At 38.4% G+C, this 21,645-nt stretch overlaps 1 protein-coding gene across 2 annotated transcripts in view; it reads left to right on the top strand.

Annotated features, from left to right (window-relative positions):
- cd276 (CD276 molecule) overlaps nt 1–6,131 on the top strand; it is an 88,012-nt gene extending 81,881 nt beyond the window's left edge. For both annotated transcript variants that reach the window (XM_078795864.1, XM_078795863.1), the window contains one exon: nt 5,385–6,131. The gene's annotated coding sequence lies outside the window, so the exon portion shown is untranslated. The remainder of the gene's footprint in view (nt 1–5,384) is intronic.
- The last annotated feature ends 15,514 nt before the right edge of the window (nt 6,132–21,645 follow it).

Here is a 21,645-nt window from a genome sequence, read left to right as displayed (position 1 = left end):
ACCACATGGCCAATTTTATATATATATTTATACCGCTTTTCCTCACAAGGGTCGCAGGGTGTGCTGCAACCCTATATATATATATATAGGGTCGCAGCATATATATATATATATATATATGTATGTATATATATATATATATAATTATTATATAATTTTATTATTATAATTTAGTATTTAATTATTTATATATATACTTTTATATATATAAATATACTTTAATATATATGTATATATACTTTGATTTATATATATATATAATTTAAATTGTATTTATTATTATATAATTCTATAATTTTATTATTATAATTTAGTATTTAATTATTTATATATATATACACTTACATATATATATTTAATATAATATATATAATAATATAATAATAATATATAATATATATCTTTTAATATATTTTATATATATATATGGATGGATATAATAATGGATATAATGGAGCCTATCCCAGCTGTCTTTGGGGGAGACGGGGTACACCCTGGACTGGACCAATCACAGGGCACATACAGACAAACTGTATGTATATATATGTATATATATGTATATATATATATATATATATATATAGACAAACTGTATATATATATATATATAGACAAACTGTATATATATATATATAGACAAACTGTATATATATATATATATATATATGGATAGATTGGAACGTCTTAAGGTTCTGCCATTGGAAGTAATGCAGATTGAATGAGTCCTTTCCTGGGTCAAGCTGTTACAGAGAAATACAAAATGCAGATGAACATGTTTGTTTTCAACATTTTGTTCATGTTCTGCCAAAACAAGTTCATTCCGTCGGCTTTGGGTTGAAAATAAGCTATTAAAATAAATGTTACAAAAAGCAATACCGCTGGCATTTTGTCGTAGCTCTCAGAAGAAAAACGATCGGAGACCCCTGCTGTAAGACAACGTACTGATATGCAGTCCTCTCATGATGGTAATATCAAATGTAAACACAACTATTGAACTATTCTTGAAATTTCCCCAGGGGTCTCATTTCTAGTAGAGTCCTCTACCTAACTCCGGTACCTGATAGGTTACAGGTAAAAGGAGATATGCAAATGGTTCGTTCCAAATAAGCTCTTCTGTATATTGTTTGTGCAGCTTATAGATGCTACATAATTAACCATTCCTGCACGGAGAGATCGTGTGGGATACGTTTGATCCTTGCGGTAATGATCTTTCAGAATTACCCAGGTTTAAGTTGCTTGCTCATTATCCTGAAATCTTCTGCAAATGTTTTTTTTTTTTTTTTTTTTTAGTTTCATGGTCTCACCCCTGTTGTTTGTCTTTGATGGGTTCTCTGATTGTTGTTGGGGTGCCACGATGTCATAAAACAGCAGCCCCGCTGTTCTTTTTGGGTCTAATGTTCCTTCCAATATACAAATTAAAAGAGGACGTTGCAAAGTCAGAGGATGAACTATACGGCGCTTTTATTTCAATGTAAATGGAAAAGCGGTGTGGGTGAGTGTGGGGGGTGGGTGGTCGATGAGATTGAATCCGCCTTATTTTGCACATGAACAAGCGCTGATAGCCCACTTAAAGTAGACTTCAATTTCGCGTACCTGCTGCAAATGAATCCGTCCATCAACGTCGCTTGGTTCTGATGTCGGAGGTGAGGAACGCCTCCGCTTGTTAAACACGTTTACTTGTATTTTCTCCGTGTTAACAGCTGCCTATAAAATTCGGATTGGTGTTCTAGAGCAGTGATTTGGCTGCAGGACCCGCCATCACCATCAAATTGCAGACATTTTAAACTTGTATTTAAACAGCCTGTTTGCAACACAGCATGAGCTGCACCAAGCGAATAGACAAGACATGGACACATGATGCATTCATTGACATTGGGTCATAACAGTTTGGGGGGATTTTTTGCACAGGCAAAGACCCACAATGCACTGAAAAGACCCACTTTTTTGGTCATGATCCACCAGTTGAGAATCTCTGGTATAGAGTACGACGGCTATTCTCCTAAACACCCTGTTTTTTTTCTTATTTGGTCAGGACCAGCGTACCAAACCATGAACGCATGGCTCTTGTATGTACAATAAAATTCTTATTAGCATGTTCTTCTGGATTTGTAGTTTTTTTTTGTGGGATGGCCTGATGTCATCCCGTGACCATTATTGGCCTGCTAGCTACCCAGTGATAGCTAGTACACACTGTGTACCCATAGCTGGTGCATAGTGTACTCTCGCAAAACTTGCTATTTGAAGCCAAACCTCTGTACTGGATAGCCTCTTTTTGAAAAACATCTCCTTAGACCTCAGGAGAGTAAAGGCACCGGTCGATTGGAGTACAGTAAAAGCTATCTCCTTGCAACGACGTAGCTATCAAGTAGTCAGGAATCACATACCTTCAACGGTTTGCAATCGAACGCTGGACTGTAGCAGCAACAAGCCCAGAACTAAAGTACACAGAGCTATGCTGATAGTGTGTCTGTGTACGATGTTCTCCATTCAGTACTTTTTATGACTTATCTGAGTCAACTATTGTTGTGCTATGTGAGTGTTTTGCAACTATTGTGCTATGTGAGTCTTTTGCTACTATTGTTGTGCAACGTGAGTGTTTGGCAACTATTGTTGTGCTATGTGAGTGTTTTGCAACTATTGTTGTGCTATGTGAGTGTTTTGGAACTATTGTTGTGCAATGTGAGTGTTTTGCAACTATTGTTGTGTTATGTGAGTGTTTTGCAACTATTGTGCTATGTGAGTGTTTTGCAACTATTGTTGTGCAACGTGAGTGTTTTGCAACTACTGTTGTGCTATGTGAGTGTTTTGCAACTATTGTTGTGCTATGTGTTTTGGAACTATTGTTGTGCTATGTGAGTCTTTTGCTACTATTGTTGTGTTATGTGAGTGTTTTGCAACTATTGTTGTGCAACATGAGTGTTTTGCAACTATTGTTGTGTTATGTGAGTGTTTTGCAACTATTGTTGTGCTATGTGAGTGTTTTGCAACTATTGTTGTGCAACGTGAGTGTTTTGCAACTACTGTTGTGCTATGTGAGTGTTTTGCAACTATTGTTGTGCTATGTGTTTTGGAACTATTGTTGTGCTATGTGAGTGTTTTGCAACTATTGTTGTGCTATGTGAGTGTTTTGCAACTATTGTTGTGCTATGTGAGTGTTTTGGAACTATTGTGGTATGTGAGTGTTTTGCAACTTTTGTTGTGCAATGTGAGTGTTTTGGAACTATTGTTGTGTTATCTGAGTGTTTTGCAACTATTGTTGTGCAATGTGAGTGGTGTCATGAAAGTATTTCTATAGGACGCTAGTAGACTGAAATACACTAAGCTATTAGACAGAACCAAAAAGTATATTAATAATAGCTGACAGTACCACAGATATTGGACTGTTGGACAGAACATGTGTCAAAATGGTGTACTTTTCCTTTGGTCGATGACAAATGTACACGCATTCCCTTTTGACAAGGAGCAAAAGGCTGCAAAGGGATACTATTAAGGCAAGATTTTGCAATTTCTATAATTCAGAACCTTACATCTGTATCCATTCTGATTTGACATTTTGGAGCTCTTAGCAATGCCCTCGGGGCTTTTTCGTTCAGAACGCATCATCACCATCCTGTCCGGTGTAAAAACTCAACAGAGGTGATAGTCATCTCAATTAGAATGCGGGCATAAAACTGGCAAATTGAAGCAGTTCTGTATTTTTTCTGTAAATTGAGCTGGACCAGACAGTAATGCTTGAAAATGTGTGAAGACGTCTGCCTCCCAAGCGGGCCTAAGCCGTTCAAGTTGCTAAATCAAAAGGGATCCGTGACAGGTTTCGACAAGCACAACGAAGGTCTTAATGTAGCATGAAGCACCAGTACGATCTCCCTATTAGCCTTCCTTGCTGTACTTAGGTTGAATATACCAACCAGGAACCAGAATGAAATGATCCTCTTCTCGTGGATTCTTTTTTTTTTTTTAGGAAGCCAAGCATGCAGATCCTACTGACTGACTTGAATAATGTATCCGCAAAGGATGAACCTCCGAGCATTGAGCTCAACTAAATGGCATAGTTAATGCAAACTGTTTAATGAAGTCTGCATGGAGAGCGGTTTCCTTCACTGTGCCAGAACAGAAGTGAGGCGGTCCACAGAGACTTGCCAATCAGGAAGTGAAAGCAATACAGCGTCAACATGCTGCAGACATGGGAGTTCTTTAATAACGTTCATTTTCTTTTCATTATGGGCTAAGGTTTTGTTTACTTTATTTATGTATATTTTTTTGCTCTTATGCGACCAGTATCAGATTTTTTTTCACGGTTTCATTTTTGTTTGGAATTCCTAGTGGATGGGCGGCGCGGTGGACGAGTGGTTAGCGTGCAGACCTCACAGCTAGGAGACCAGGGTTCAATTCCACCCTCGACCATCTCTGTGTGGAGTTTGCATTGTCATGAAATGTCATGAACGGTAGCAGAAATAAACTTTTGCATCAGAGTTTCTTTGAAACTACAAGGCAGATAATTATAAGCAGCTGGTGGCAAATGTCCTGAAGTCACTGCAGATACACTTTTTCCCTGTACATGCGTGTGTTTTCTCCGGGTACTCCGGTTTCCTCCCACATTCCAAAAACATGCTAGGTTAATTGGCGACTTCAAAGTGTCCATAGGTATGAATGTGAGTGTGAATGGTTGTTTGTCTATATGTGCACTGTGATTGGCTGGCAACCAGTCCAGGGTGTACCCCGCCTCTCGCCCGAAGACAACAGGAAATAGGCCAAAATGTTACTTTATTTTAGTTTTATTGTACAGTGGTTGAATTTTCTTTTGCTCGTGTGTGATTGAAAAGGGCTGCATGGTGATCGAGTGGTTAGCGCGCAGACCTCACAGCTAGGAGACCCGAGTTCAATCCCACCCTCGGCCATCTCTGTGTGGAGTTTGCATGTTCTTCCCCGTGCATGCGTGGGTTTTCTCCGGGTACTCCGGTTTCCTCCCACATTCCAAAAACATGCTAGGTTAATTGGCGACTCCAAATTGTCCATAGGTATGAATGTGAGTGTGAATGGTTGTATGTCTATATGTGCCCTGTGATTGGCTGGCGACCAGTCCAGGGTGACCCCGCCTCTCGCCCGAAGACAGCTGGGATAGGCTCCAGCACCCCCTGCAACCCTCGTGAGGAAAAAGCGGTAGAAAATGAATGAATGAATGAATTCCTAGTGGATCAAGTGCTCTCACGGTCCAGGCTGTAGGTTTCCCACCCCACAATTTTCCTTAAAAAGACTTCCTTTTCTCCTGGAAGTGTTTTTTTTTAATACCCTCTCTATTTGTCTTGCACATGTCTATTTGTAACGATTTCTCAAAGTTAATAACCCCCTTCGCTATCACCAACACCTACCCCCGTATTTTCCAGGAGTCGCAGCTGCACGGCCGAGGTTGGAGATGAGTCTGGCGGCTAAATCCCACACCAACACCTACGGAATCCATCAACCTGGCTGGCTATTTCCAGCGTCCTCTGCAGACTGTCAAGGCGCTCACCTGAGCCCGAGATGAGTCCATCATCATCTTTGTGAGACGCTCCCACGAGTGTCCATCAAAACACGTCATGCGCCATTATGTACTCCCTTGCCCTCGCCGTCCTTTTTTGTCTGTCTCCACGGAAGACGACGAGTGAATGTGTTTCAATGGGTCCTATTCAATGCGCTATGCAAATGAGGGAAAAACTTTTTTTTTTTTTTACGTCAAGAGATTTTTTTTTTTTTTGGTTTTAAACTTGAAGAGCGACCCTTTGCTCGTTTCAATCATCATCGCCGCCAGACACAAGCCGCTATCCGCCATTAGTCCCCACACTTGCTAATTAGCGTCTGTCGCCAGGGTAACTGGTATCCGTCAGTGTCTGCTCCCCCTTTGCTATCCTCGTGGAAACTGGAGGCGATTGTAATTGAATGCCAGCTAAGCTCCGACAAACTGCAAATGGTGCATGGGACACACCCTGACGGCCTTATACGCATTGTTTTTTTAATGACTGCTTGTTTTGTAGGAGCTTGATCTTCTCAGCGTCAACCAGATGTTTTTTTTTTTATTGCTTTACAGGTACCACAAGGTCCACGTACGAATACCAAAAGATTGTGCCTACTTTGTATTAAAGGGACACAATGAAGCCAATTGGTCATTTGTTATTGTGTATTCTAACCACTACTAACACTTTAATTAAACCCTGTTTTCTTTTCCTGCAGGATTAACACGACACTTATCTTTGCAGTGGAACCCATTCCGTTCTGGGATGTTATTCGACCTGATTTAGAAATAATCAGTTCCAGTGTCAAAACATCGCCGTCGTAAACCATTGAAGTTAAAGTAAGATATTCTATTTTGGAGTTTTTTCAGAAGGCTTTACAGGCAGAATAGGTACATGTTATTACATGCGTTCTTGGCTGTCTCTTTTTAGCCATTTTTTTAATATTTCCAGATGGCAAACTTACTCGAACTATGGAATGGATTGAGTAAGACCCTCAAACAATGCACAACGATGAGCCAATTCAAGAAACAATACAAGCAGTTGATGTTTGCTAAATACAAGGATGAAGAGTCTTGAACCAGTCATGATGTGCTATATATATCACTATATTGACACTTACTATGGTACACATTATGTCATTGGATGGTCATATCACCTCGTACTTTGGTACGTGAGGAAAAAATTAAATTAAATTAAATTAAATTAAATTAAATTAAATTAAATTAAATTAAATTAAATTAAATTAAATTAAATTAAATTAAATTAAATTAAATTAAATTAAATTAAATTAAAAAACAATTTAAAAAATTCTATTAGGAAAGCAGGAAGTGGACAAATGTAACAGTTACTGATTGTAAAAGTACCAGATATAGGGGTAGGATTTAATAAGCTTTGCTTCTTCCTACTCCTTTTGGACATGTGGAACTGTGAACTGATTATGTGATGCATTCAATTGTAATCTGATGCATGTTCAAATGAAATAAAACCATTACCATTACCAAATAAAAAGGAAAGACATGTAAGGATTGTGGATGATGGGGCAAAATTCCCAAAACTTCCAAAATCCTTTAACTGCCTACTTTTTCCCAAGTTCTCAAAGTTTTGTGAAACGTTTTGTTTGAATAGCAAACTTTACCTTTGAGTAAGCGTGGGCAAACTACGGCCCGGGGGCCACATCCGGCCCGCCTGTTCTTTGCAAAGTATTTCATTGAAACTTAACATACAACCTTGAGCCAATCTTTTGATGGTTTAGGTAGCTTTTTTTTTAATCAATTTGGTTATTGGTTTCTTGGTATTTGGTATTCATTTGAACATGCATCAGATTGCAATTGAATGCATCACATAATCAGTTCACAGTTCCACATGTCCAAAAGGAGTAGGAAGAAGCAAAGCTTATTAAACCCTACCCCTCCATCTGGTACTTTTACAATCAGTAACTGTTACATTTGTTCACTTCCTGCTTTCATAATATAATTTAAGTATTTTATTTGTTATTTTTTATTTTTTTAATTAATTGTTATTATTTTATTTTTAATTTTTTTTATTTTGTATTTTTCGTTATTTTTTTATTTTTATTTTTTGTCACGTACCAAAGTACAAGGTGATATGACCATACAATGACATAATGTGTACCATAACAATTATTTGATGTGGTCTGTTGTTTACAAAGTGCTCCTGAAAAAAGGACACTTTTCCAGATACAATACTTCCAGGTGGACTGTTACGTGTAAAATATATAGTCTGACCCCCCCATAAATTTTCTTAAAGCAATGCAAAAACTTTGCCCACCCCTTGGCTTAGAAGTTCCACTTTGTTACTGAATAATGGTGAAAATAAAAGAATTGATATTTCTATGCAGATCTACGCTGACTTGTCCAATTGTTCCCAGTTCTGCTGTGTTCCTCCTATTTTAGGTTTGCAGATGCTCAGCCATCCTAAACATGTCTTGTATAATGGATTTTCTTGTTGCTGTCATAGGCGAAATAGCTACCTTGCATAAGTAGCAGGAGGAAAAAAAAGCCACCCTTGCACCATCCACGCAGAGGTAAACACCCCCTTACTCAAGCATTTATGTCCTTTTCCCTAAGCTGGAGGATGAGTCTGTTGATCAAAAACCTCAGGCTGTGGCCAAACGTGCACATCATCTCGGTATACAGTAGCCCTTGACCTTGCTGGGGTGTCTTCATGACCCACACACCCACTGGAAATTAAATTACAGATTAGTGGCTGCAGGCCCAAAGACGGCTTTATTCGCTTGGCCCGTCTCTCTCTCTCTCTCTCTCTCTTTGGGTGTTGTAGGGATTTAAGGAAGGAAATGCAAGTCTTGAAGATGTTTCTCAGCCTTAAGCAGACCAATGGCTACTGCTGCTGGCCGTGCTAAAGTCTGCAGAGACATTTTACTCTTACGTAGGAGGATTGAGGCACCATGGAAATAGTTAGTGATGGAGCAGAAGCTCAGAAAACCTCACATCTGGATTATCCGGAATGTCCCCCATCTTGAAATAAAATAATAATAATGCTAAATGTTCATAATTTATCATTCCTATATATATAGTATACAGGGTTTAATTTTGGGACTGGTCAGTCTGTGTTCAAAGCCGCCATTTTTAAAATATTAATCACCATTTATTAGTACTTTAATTATATTTGTTTGCCACTTAAGTTGTTTAATTGCCACTTAAGTTAGTTAGTTTTTCATATAGAAGTTATTAGTTTTGTTCCTAATTTCTCATCAGTTTCTCACAAGCATGGAGGCGCGCCCATGTGAGTGCAGGCCAGAGTCTGATCACCTTGATTGGACTCTCCCAAGTGTCACCTGGAGGAGGGGGGGAGTGTTAACTGGGTAGTTGTTGGGTAAATGTAGTTAAATGTAATCTAGTGCTTAAATGTATACAGAAAGTGAAAGTGTGGTATTATTGAAAGGCTTTTGTAACATAAAAGAAGGGCGTTGTAAATGTAAATATGGTACCTTTTAGACCAGGGGTCTCAAACACGCGGGCCGAATGTGGCCCACAGGGCACTAGTTTGAGGCCCCCGCCTTGATATGAAAGCTGTATGGTATCATGTACCCAGAAAAAATGATTACGTTTGATTAATGTTCATGTTAAAGGTTAAATAACTGTTAATAGTTATCCTCCCTATCCGTGTGGAAGTGGTAAGTTTTTGGCTTTTTAAATTTAAAGGAAATAACTTGGAGGCTACCGTTTAGGTCGCTAGCTCTCTAGTTTGCGAGTTAGCATGTGTCTCAAGACCCTGCAGTTGCGCAATATGTTGTAAATAAAAAGAGTATAAATGTGACTATAGACGTCTTTTGTCGTGTCTACAGGCTATCGCGGGCTAGCAAGAGGCCATTTTTTCAACTTCTGTACTTTTTATGAACTCCTGTAACGTTAGCAGTACAAACCAGAACTCTTTCAGTGTGACCAACCACAGCAGAGTGGGCGTGCCTGGAGGTGGGTCATGGGTGGAATACATTCAAACAGAACCTCGAAATCCAAAGAAATACGGTTGAATAGGTGCAGATTCTGGAAGAACTAGAAAGCTTTTTTGTGCTGGTTATTGTGTGTAGCTGCTCTATAGGAGTCAATATGAGTAAAGTAGGTCCCCTTTAACACTAGTGTGAACACAGCTTTAGTTAAAATAATGCAATAGAGGGCAAAAAAAAGTATTTTGAATCAAAGCTGCTGACAGACAGTGAAAGTCAATGTTTGTCATAAAACATTGGATAGCCTCCGTCTGCTTTGTTTGGGCTCCAAGCTGTGCCAGACATCAACACGTACACACTGATTTGGACCATATTGTCATTGTAAACAATTCTTTTTTGGGGGACTAAAACAGACAAACTGAACAAACAAAAGCAAAGAGAGTTGACAGGCTGACAAAAGCTATCAAAAGCTTTGGCCGCACCCGTTTTGTCTTCATATACTGCTAGAAATGCTAACATGGCCCAAACCCTGAATGGTGCATTGTTGTACTCCGCAGTCTGCACTTTGCTATAGTCTGTTTTCTTCTTGGAAAGGTAAACATAAGAGACCCTTGTTCCCCTTTGTTGTTGCAGACTTGTACTCCACTCTCTTTTTTGCAGAAGCCTAGTATTCTCCTTACCCTCGTTCTCCTCTTGGATAAAATGTATCTCTAGGAGGAGTAAACACAGGACACATTGCCTTTTTGTTTAGTGATGCAGTGCTATACTCCACAGTCTCCAGATTGCTGCAGTGGCCCGCTTTCTCATTGCCCTAAGTCTCCTCTTGGATAAAATGTATCTCTAGGAGGAGTAAACACAGGACACATTGCCTTTTTGTTTAGTGATGCAGTACTATACTCCACAGTCTCCAGATTGCTGCAGTGGCCCGCTTTCTCACTGCCCTCAGTCTCCTCTTGGATAAAATGTGTCTCTAAGAGGAGTAAACAAAGGACACATTCCCTTTTTGTTTAGTGATGCAGTACTATACTCCGCAGTCTCCAGATTGCTGCAGTGGCCCGCTTTCTCATTGCCCTAAGTCTCCTCTTGGATAAAATGTGTGTTCTTGAAGAAGAAAATAATCATTTGTTCCTGCAGTATTATACTCCACGACAATGTGCCTTCTCACTTACCCTCAGTCTCATCTTGGATAAATGTGTTTCTTAGAGGGGTAAACACAAGACACACTCCCTTTTTGTTTGGTAATGCAGTACTATACTCCGCAGTCTCCAGATTGCTGCAGAGGTCTGCTTTCTCACTGCCCTCAGTCTCTTCTTGGATATAATTTGTCTTCTTGAAGAAGAAAAGAATCATTTGTTTCTGCAGTCTTATACTCCACGACAATGTGCCTTCTCCCTTACCTTCAGTCTCCTCTTGGATAAATGTGTCTCTAAGAGAAGTAAACCCCTTTTTCTTTAGTGATGCAGTATTATACTCCACAGTCTCCAGATTGCTGCAGTGGCCTGCTTTCTCACTGCCCTCAGTCTCCTCTTGGATGAAATTTGTCTTTTTGGAGAAGAAAAAAACTAATTTGTTGCTGCAGTATAATAATCCAAGACAGTGGGCCTTCTCCCTGCCCTCAGTCTCCTCTTGGATAACGTGTCTTTTAAAGGAGGAAATACAGGAGACCCTCCATTGTTGATGTTTGGTGATACAGTGTTTGTTTCAGCAGTGTCCGCTTTACTGCAACGGTCCAGTTTTCTCACTGCCCTCAATCTCATCTCGCATAAAATGTGTCTTCTTGAGTTGAGTTGAGGAGTTAATATAGGAGACCCACGTTCTCCTCTGTTGTTGTCATTTGTTGCTGCCGTATTATACTCCACGGCAGTGTGCTTTCTCCCTGCCCTCATTCTCCTCTCGGATAAAACGTGTCACTTGAAGGAGTAAATACAGGAGGCCCTCTGTTGTTGATGTTTGGTGATGCAGTATTATACACGGCAGACTCCTCTTTACTGCAGCGGTCCCATTTTCTCAGTGCCCACAGTCTCTTCCTGGATAAAATGTCTTCTTGGAAAAGTAAATATAGGGAACCCTTGTTCGCCGCCATTGTTGTGAGTTGTTGCTGCAGTGTTTGTTTCTGCAGTGTCCACTTTACTGCAACGGTCCAGTTTTCTCACTGCCCTCAATCTCATCTTGCAGAAAATGTGTCTTCTTGAGTTGAGTTGAGGAGTTAATATAGGAGACCCACGTTCTCCTCTGTTGTTGTCATTTGTTGCTGCCGTATTATACTCCACAGCAGTTTGTTTCCTCCCTGCCCTCATTCTCCTTTCGGATGAAATGTGTCTCTTGAAGGACTAAATACAGGAGGCCCTCTGTTGTTGATGTTTGGTGATGCAGTATTATACACGGCAGACTCCTCTTTACTGCAGCGGTCCCATTTTCTCAGTGCCCACAGTCTCTTCCTGGATAAAATGTCTTCTTGGAAAAGTAAATATAGGGAACCCTTGTTCGCCGCCATTGTTGTGAGTTGTTGCTGCAGTGTTGTACCCCACAGTCTCCCGTTTGCCTTCAGTTGCCTCTCTAATAGTGTGTCTCTTCGAGGGGTAAATACAGCAGACCCTTCAGTGTTGATATTTGGTGATGCAGTAATATGATCCAGAGTCTCCTTTTTGCTGCAAGGGTCCAGTTTTATCACTGTCCAGTCTCCTTTTCCATAAACTTTTTTTTCCCATATAGCACACTATAGTTAAAACATGAAGTGGAATGGTGGTTAAGATGTTTGCACAGTACTGTAGGTCATATATAGTTCATTCTCCGTGTGCTCTTTCATCCATTTACTATTGGTGCAGCTCATAATTCAATATCTGCGTCTATGCTTTCATTTCTAACAGAATAATTGATACCCTCGGTATAGGTAATAGGAAAGAAGGGTGTCCAATTGAATATGGCGGCCAGCAGGCTTTTCCCTCCCGTCGTCTTTTAGTGGCTTGGAAAAATAAGACACCTGAGGTCAGCAAATGGCTCCATGTACTTTTGCGTTCAGTCCAAAATGTGCTAATCGCTAACAGGAAGCCATTGCAATTAAAAGGCCGGCTTGAGAAAAAAGTGGCTCAGAGGAATGCAAGCGAATAGCAATGTGTAAATAGTTTATTCAAGGCAAGCTCGCATTCGCTACCGCTGACTATTAAAGCACATGTAAATAAGTTTGGCTACGGCCACTTAACATGGCGTGTAAACACCGCATAGAAAATCCCGTTCGCTGGAAGCACCCTTGCATCATTTTTACGATCTGCAGGGTTTGTTCGCCACTTCAGGAGCGGCGTTTTTTTTTTTTTTTTTTTTAACGCTTTTTATTTCCCCTGAGGTGGGCTTATCGTGTACTTAGTATGCAGAGGACGGAGTGGAGCATAAAGCAGGCAATGCAACTGTGGCCGAGCAATACTTTTTAGACTGAACTTGCTAATAAGCTCGCTGTTTTATGGCGCCCTGGAACAAGCATTCACGTCCTGAATTTGCTTTGGAATTCAGGATACTGTAGGTTTCCTTCATAGACAAGAGATCTCCCAGCTAAGTGCTCACAAAGGGCATATTTGGCATAAATCATACTAAAATGTCCTTAATAATCAACTGCAGGCTTGAATTACATTAGCTGCTTGTTTCAGGACATTTTTGACAATTATATGCTTCCCACTTTCATTTCATTGTAGCCCTTTTTGTAGGATAGGATTTAGGAAGGATTTAGGATTAGGAATAATGTAAAAAAAAATAATGCAAATACTAGGGAAATTGTGAGAATAAATTTAATTTAAAATTTAATTACATTGGCAGTCATATCTGTATGTTTAGATTAAATTTTCTACAGTTATATTTTAGAAAATTTAAAAAAGTGAATGTTTACCCTTTGCATGAGAAAACATTTAGTAATAGAATGGAATGTATTTATTTATGTATGTATTTTATTTTGTTAAATATATATATTTTTATTTTATCTTATTTATTTTTTGTGTATAAACATGCACACATATAGTTATATATATATATATTTTTTTTTATTTTATCTTATTTATTTTTTGTGTATAAACATGCACACATATAGTTATATATATATATATTTTTTTTAATTTTATCTGATTTATTTTTGTGTATAAACATGCACACATATAGTTATATATATATATATTTTTTTATTTTATCTGATTTATTTTTGTGTATAAACATGCACACATATAGTTATATATATATATATATTTTTTTTTTATTTTATCTGATTTATTTTTGTGTATAAACATGCACACATATAGTTATATATATATATATATATATATTTGTTATTTTATCTGATTTTTTTGTGTGTATAAACATGCACACATATAATTATATGTGTGCATGTTTATACACACATAAAAATATGATTAAAAAAATTTAAATATAATAATCAAATAATAAAAAAATTATATATATCATAATAATATATAATATAAATAATAATAATATATATAATAAAAATACATATTTTAAATATACTGTATTTTGACACTTACTGAAGTGACAAAAAGTAACATTATGAGGAAAAACTTGGGAGAATCATTTTTTTTAATGTAGCAGTTTTTAACAAATTCGCACTCAAATCAAAAAAGTAATGAGAAAAATTATAATTTAATGTTATGACACAGTCTTCTTTTTTTTAATCAAACACATGAATGTCAAAATTGCTACTAAATTATGGGGGAATTTGAGATCATTAAAAATCAATTCTAATGTTATGAGAATATCCATAAGAAAAACATTCTGATGACAATTATGACATTACATATGTTCAACAATAATATTAGTGCAGTTCGGGCCACCAAACCACATCAGATATGATTATGAGTCGATGATTTCTGGCATTCTAACAAGCGCTCATGTATATTTTAAACGTTAACTTACCGCACTGGATCAATTTACACCTTTTATCCATTTCCGCATGTTTGAATGTGAATGAAATAAAAGGCTTTCCGTGTTAGCTCATGAAACTGTAATGTCAACATATCCATGTCACATCACGCATGTCAGAACATGAGGTCACATGACTTCAGCTTGCAATCCACATTGATTTTTGTTTTATGAAAGACAAAAGGATTAGCACTCTGTCGTTTAAATGTTGCTCACGATGCTCCAAAGCGTCCTGTGGTCTATCAAAGATGTCGGCGGGTACTATATGACGTTCTCTCCCCCCCCCCCCCACCACCACATAAAGAGTTCAACACAAAGTCCAAGTAGGTCGAGGTTTGCTTTTGAAACTGTTGACTGTGGTTTGCATCACATCGGTTTGCTTTGCTGACGTTCTTTGAGATGATGGACGCCATCAATGCCTCATTTACACATCAGAAACGCTCACTGGACTTCACCACCAAAAAAAACATGACTACTGGGTCGATATGGGACGTATAGCAATGAGTTTTTTCATGAATTTGTAATACACTATTTGTTTATTGCCGTGATATTTTGGAGATGATGACTGCATCAAAGATGATATTTTTATGTAGACCGACCAATGACTGTATGAACACTTGTTGACAAATCAGTCACTGACATACAGAGTAACCGATGCATTTACAAAGATTTAGTGGAATGACAATCTAGACAAATCTCAAAACACAAAGACATTGTGTACATCAGCACATGTACATATGCTAACAATTTATTTATATTTCAAGAAAAAAACTGCATATCCACTTTGTGATATTAGTGAAAAAGCGTATGAACTTTTGGTCTAATCTAGCATGTAGACCGACCAATAATTAAGACATAGTGGCTGTAAAGAGGCCTCACAGCGAGGAGACCCGAGTTCGATTCCACCCTCGGCCATCTCTGTGTAGAGTTTGCATGTTCTCCCCGTGCATGCGTGGGTTTTCTCCGGGTACTCCGGTTTCCTCCCACATTCCAAAAACATGCTAGGTTAATTAGCGACTCCAAATTGTCCATAGGTATGAATGTGAGTGTGAATGGTTGTTTGTCTATATGTGCCCTGTGATTGGCTGGCGACCAGTCCAGGGTGGACCCCGCCTCTTGACCGAAGACAGCTGTGATAGGCTAAAATTTTACTTTATTTTTGTTTTATTGTACAGTGGTTGAATTCTCTTTTGCTAGTGTATGATTGAAAAGGGCTGCACGGCGGACTAATGGTTAGCGCGCAGGCCTCACAGCTTGGAGACCCGAGTTCGATTCCACTCTCGGGTATCTCTGTATGGAGTTTGCATGTTCTCCCCGTGCATGCGTGGGTTTTCTCCGGGTACTCCGGTTTCCTCCCACATTCCAAAAACATGCTAGGTTAATTAGCGACTCCAAATTGTCCATAGGTATGAATGTGAGTGTGAATGGTTGTTTGTCTATATGTGCCCTGTGATTGGCTGGCGACCAGTCCAGGGTGTACCCCGCCTGAATGAATGAATGGCTGTAAAGATTAGCATGTGTACTAACTAATAACTACATGACGACGCCCTACCAATCAGTAAGTATGAGCATATAGACCGACCAATGACTGCATGAACTGTACTGTATTGTGTCTCTAGATTCAGGTGCAGTGCAAGACGGTGGAAACTATAAAGGGCAACGCAAGTCATGCCGACTGAGGTAAGGATTTCAAAATCCTACTTTTGGCTGTTGGATGAAAGAAAGTTTTGACGGACTGACACTTAGATCAACCAATGACTGAGTAAGTCGTGATAGTTCATTGAAGAACGTGACTAACATAAATAATATTGCCAGTTTATTTGATGCATTCTAAAGGGACCATTATTAACTTTTGATTACCTGTCCCCCACTAGTACCCCCCCCCCCAATCCCCAATTAAGGCAGACTAATTAATCTAACACTATGACAGGCGGGATTGGTATGACGAAGGGAACTCATTGAAAGTGTTTTTTTATTTTATTTGTGTTATTATATTTCCACATGAACAGGCATGCAATATGAGAGTAATGAGGCAAACAAGCACTAAAGTGAACAGTGAAGTAGTCATGACGCTTGGACTACACATAATACCGGAGCAGACCTCCTGAGGTGGGCGTAGACTCGAAAAACAATCACAAAATAAATCAGCACACAAATAACGCCACGATGACGCAAAGCGCCACGTGCCGTTAATTGCTATTTGCACGGCTCGTTAGCATATTAGCGCCCACGCCACAATGGCTGATGATTGATTAACACGTCAGAGCGCATCAGTGTCAAAAGTAGCGTCCACTGTTCCAACCATCACTTTAATAACACAACTCACTCTCAAGGACGACAACAGGCGCCGTGGGTGTGTCACCTTGGACCTTTGCAGTCACTTCAAACCAAGAGGATTATTACGAAGGGATGCAACCATTCTCGCTTTACTTCGCCCTGCATCCATAACGCAAATAGCAGGATTCGGTGAACCAGAGAGCTGCACGTGCTACAGAATATACTTTAAAATTAACAAAAAGTGTTTTCCTCTTTTCTTATTCCTTGTGTTTTTGCATGTTGGTCACACTTGAATGTTTCAGATCATCAAAAAATGTAAATATTGTGACCTGTATGGAAAAAGTGATTGCACCCCTTGTTAAAACATAACTGAGATTAATTGTCAGTGTGGAAAAGGCTATAAAGCCATTTCTAAAGATTTGGGACTCTAGCTAACCACAGCGAGAGCCATTATGCAGAAAGAGCAAAAACATGGAACACTGTTGAATCTTCCCAGGGTTGGCCGGCCAACCAAACTGAACCAAGAGGTCACAAAAGACCCCACAACAACATCCAAAGAACTAAAAGTCAGTTTTCGTGACTCCACCATAAGAAAGACAGTGGGCAAGATTAATTGTCAGTGTGGAAAAGGCTATAAAGCCATTTCTAAAGATTTGGGACTCTAGCTAACCACAGCGAGAGCCATTATGCAGAAATAGCAAAAACATGGAACAGTGTTGAATCTTCCCAGGGTTGGCTGGCCAACCAAAATGAACCAAGAGGTCACAAAAGAGCCCACAACAACATCCAAAGAACTACAAGTCAGTGTTCGTAACTCCACCATAAGAAAGACAGTGGGCAAGATTAATTGTCAATGTGGAAAAGGCTATAAAGCCATTTCTAAAGCTTTGGGACTCTAGCTAACCACAGCGAGAGCCATTATGCACAAATGGCAAAAACATGGAATGATTGGCCGGCCAACCAAAATGAACCAAGAGGTCACAAAAGACCCCACAACAACATCCAAAGAACTACAAGTCAGTGTTTGTGACTCCACCATAAGAAAGACAGTGGCAAAGATTAATTGTCAGTGTGGAAAAGGCTAAAAGCCATTTCTAAGGCTTTGGGACTCTAGCTAACCACAGCAAGAGCCATTATGCACAAATAGCAAAAACATGGAACAGTGATGAATCTTCCCAGGATTGGCCTGCCAACCAAAATGAACCAAGAGGTCACAAAAGACCCCACAACAACATCCAAAAAACTACAAGTCAGTGTTTGTGACTCCACCATAAGAAAGACAGTGGCAAAGATTAATTGTCAGTGTGGAAAAGGCTAAAAGCCATTTCTAAAGCGTTGGGACTCTAGCTACCCACAGTGAGAGCCATTATGCACACATGGCAAAAACATGAAAATTGGTGAATCTTCCCAGGATTGGCCGCCCAACCAAAATGAACCAAGAGGTCACAAAAGACCCCACAACAACATCCAAAGAACTACAAGTCAGTGTTCGTTATCCACCATAAGAAAGACAGTGGGCAAGATTAATTGTCAGTGTGGAAAAGACTATAAAGCCATTTCTAAAGCTTTGGGACTCTAGCTACCCACAGCGAGAGCCATTATGCACAAATGGCAAAAACATGGAAAATTTGTGAATCTTCCCAGGATTGGCCGACCAACCAAACTGAACCAAGAGGTCACAAAAGACCCCACAACAACATCCAAAGAACTAAAAGTCAGTGTTCGTAACTCCACCATAAGAAAGACAGTGGGCAAGATTAATTGTCAGTGTGGAAAAGGCTATAAAGCCATTTCTAAAGTTTTGGGACTCTAGCTAACCACAGCAAGAGCCATTATGCACAAATGGCAAAAACATGGAAGGATTGGCTGGCCAACCAAAATGAACCAAGAGGTCACAAAAGACCCCACAACAACATCCAAAGAACTACAAGTCAGTGTTCGTAACTCCACCATAAGAAAGACAGTGGGCAAGATTACTTGTCAGTGTGGAAAAGGCTATAAAGCCATTTCTAAAGCTTTGGGACTCTAGCTAACCACAGCAAGAGCCATTATGCACAAATTGCAAAAATATGGAAAATTGGTGAATCTTCCCAGGATTGGCCGGCCAACCAAACTGAACCAAGAGGTCACAAAAGACCCCACAACTACATCCAAAGAACTAAAAGTCAGTGTTTGTGACTCCACCATAAGAAAGACAGTGGGCAAGATTAATTGTCAATGTGGAAAAGGCTATAAAGCCATTTCTAAAGCTTTTGGACTCTAGCTAACCACAGCAAGAGCCATTATGCACAAATGGCAAAAACATGGAAGGATTGGCTGGCCAACCAAAATTAACCAAGAGGTCACAAAAGACCCCACAACAACATCCAAAGAACTACAAGTCAGTGTTCGTAACTCCACCATAAGAAAGACAGTGGGCAAGATTACTTGTCAGTGTGGAAAAGGCTATAAAGCCATTTCTAAAGCTTTGGGACTCTAGCTAACCACAGCAAGAGCCATTATGCACAAATTGCAAAAATATGGAAAATTGGTGAATCTTCCCAGGATTGGCCGGCCAACCAAACTGAACCAAGAGGTCACAAAAGACCCCACAACAACATCCAAAGGACTACAAGTCAGTGTTCGTAACTCCACCATAAGAAAGACAGTGGACAAGATTAATTGTCAGTGTGGAAAAGACTATAAAGCCATTTCTAAAGCTTTGGGACTCTAGCTAACCACAGCGAGAGCCATTATGCACAAATGGCAAAAACATGGAAGGATTGGCCGGCCAACCAAAATGAACCAAGAGGTCACAAAAGACCCCACAACAACATCCAAAGAACTACAAGTCAGTGTTTGTGACTCCACCATAAGAAAGACAGTGGCAAAGATTAATTGTCAGTGTGGAAAAGGCTAAAAGCCATTTCTAAAGCGTTGGGACTCTAGCTAACCACAGCAAGAGCCATTATGCACACATGGCAAAAACATGGAATATTGGTGAATCTTCCCGGGATTGGCCGGCCAACCAAAATGAACCAAGAGGTCACAAAAGACCCCACAACAACATCCAAAGAACTAACCCTAACCCCATAATATCAATTAGAACAAAATTTGGCTAACTTTTCATGTCAAAGTCATCATAACCGGTGGAAGAAAACAAGAAAAAGACGATACGTTGACATGTGACAGCTTCAAGACAATTTGTCAACGCGCGCGCTCTTTCAACATGGCCGCCGCTTTCCACCCAGGAAATGATTCATCTGCATAAATCCAGGAGAGAGGCGGCATCAACATTAGCCACGATGAGTTATCTGGCCAATAAGTTGTAATCAGACAGATGCCGTTTGCCGCACTGTAAACAAAAGTAATTACAGTAGAAGTGATGGATGGAGAGAATAAGATGCTTTGTGCAGCCTCAGGACCAACCTGCTACACTTTAATTAGACCAGCAACATTCAATCAGCCTGACCAAGCACATGCTGCTAAAGTACAAATACTCCTGCTCTTCTTTGCTTCACTTTGGACTCTTAAAATGGGAGCAACTGCTAAGTTAGCACATAACCTGTATGCTACGCTACGGCCGAGTATTTTGTGAAAAATATCGGAGATTTTGAGAATAAAGTTGTAAATTTACTAGGAAAAAAAAACAGAACATTACAACAATATAGTTATAAATTTAAGATAATAAAGTCGTAAATTTACTGGAGAAAAGTTGTAAATTTGTTTCAATAAAGTTGTGAATTTATGAGAAAAAATGAATAATATTACAAGAATAATGTTGAAAATTTATGGCAATGAAGTTTGAAAATTTATGACTTTAGTCCTGTAAAAAAGGTTGCAATATTATGAGAATTAATTTGTAAATTTACTAGGAAAAACTCATAATCATATGAGAATAAAGTTGTATATTTATGAGAATGAACTTGTAAATTTACAAGAAATTTTTTGTCATATTGTGACAAAGTTGTTAATTTACGAGAATAAACTGGTACTATTAGAAAACAAAAATATGAAAAAGAAAATAAAAATGTAAATTATGAGAATAAAACAATAAATTTACTAGAATAAAGTCCTAAATGCACAAGAAAGAAAATTGTAAATTTACGAGAATAAAGTCTTGAATTCACCAGAAAAATATTGGAATATTATAAGAATAAAGTTGTCAATTTACGAGAATTAAATTATAGAGAAAAGTTGCAATAATACAAGAATAAAGTTGTACATTTACAAGAAAAAAGTGGTAATATTACAACAATAATCTTGCAATTTTATGAAAATAAAGTCCTGAATTTCTGAGAAAAAAAGTCATAATTATTACAAAAATAAAGTTGTAAATATATGAGGAAAAACCTTGTAATGTTACAGGAATAAAGTCATACATTTACGAGAATATAGTTGTTTTTTCTTTTTTGTTTTTAGCCAGTACTAAAATTCTTTATGAAGTGTACAATCAGGACAGGTGCTAGAAAAGACGATATATATATATAAAAAATGTCCTCAAAAATGTGTTATTTTTTTCAGTTAGGAGGCAAAAAAAAGGATTTTACCAAGAAAAAGTTAACTATTTTTGAGAAAAACTAAAATAAAAATAAATATAAAATATATATAAAATACATAAATCAAAAACACCTAAAAATAAATTACATTTATATATATTATATATATATACAAACACAATATATATAAAATCAATTATTTTGTCAAGAAAAAAATTGCAAATATTCAAGAACAAATAAATTCTAAAAGAAACGGTATATTATTGATGTTATGTAATGGTTCTTTTTTTTTATTTATTTTTTTTTTAGCAGGAAAACAGTAATACTAGCATGGCAAAAGTATGCACCTTTCACCAAGGAAAAGCCACTTATTGTTTATGAAGGCGCTACGACTACGCTACGCACTTAAAAGCATTAAAAGCAACATTAAAAGCTGCAGCAAGTAATTATACTGCAGGTAGCACAATTCCCTAAATGCTTTTTGGATTTGCAGCATTTTTTTTTTTACATTAAGCATCTCAAAGTAATTATGAACATGTTTCCAAGAGCAAATGTTGTCATGCAA

The sequence above is a fragment of the Doryrhamphus excisus genome, linkage group LG13 (assembly GCF_037039965.1).
Source record: "Doryrhamphus excisus strain RoL-2023G ecotype Guam linkage group LG13, RoL_Dexc_Guam_v1.1, whole genome shotgun sequence".
NCBI classification, from domain to species: Eukaryota; Metazoa; Chordata; class Actinopteri; order Syngnathiformes; family Syngnathidae; genus Doryrhamphus; species Doryrhamphus excisus.
This window is presented reverse-complemented; position numbering and strand designations above follow the sequence as displayed.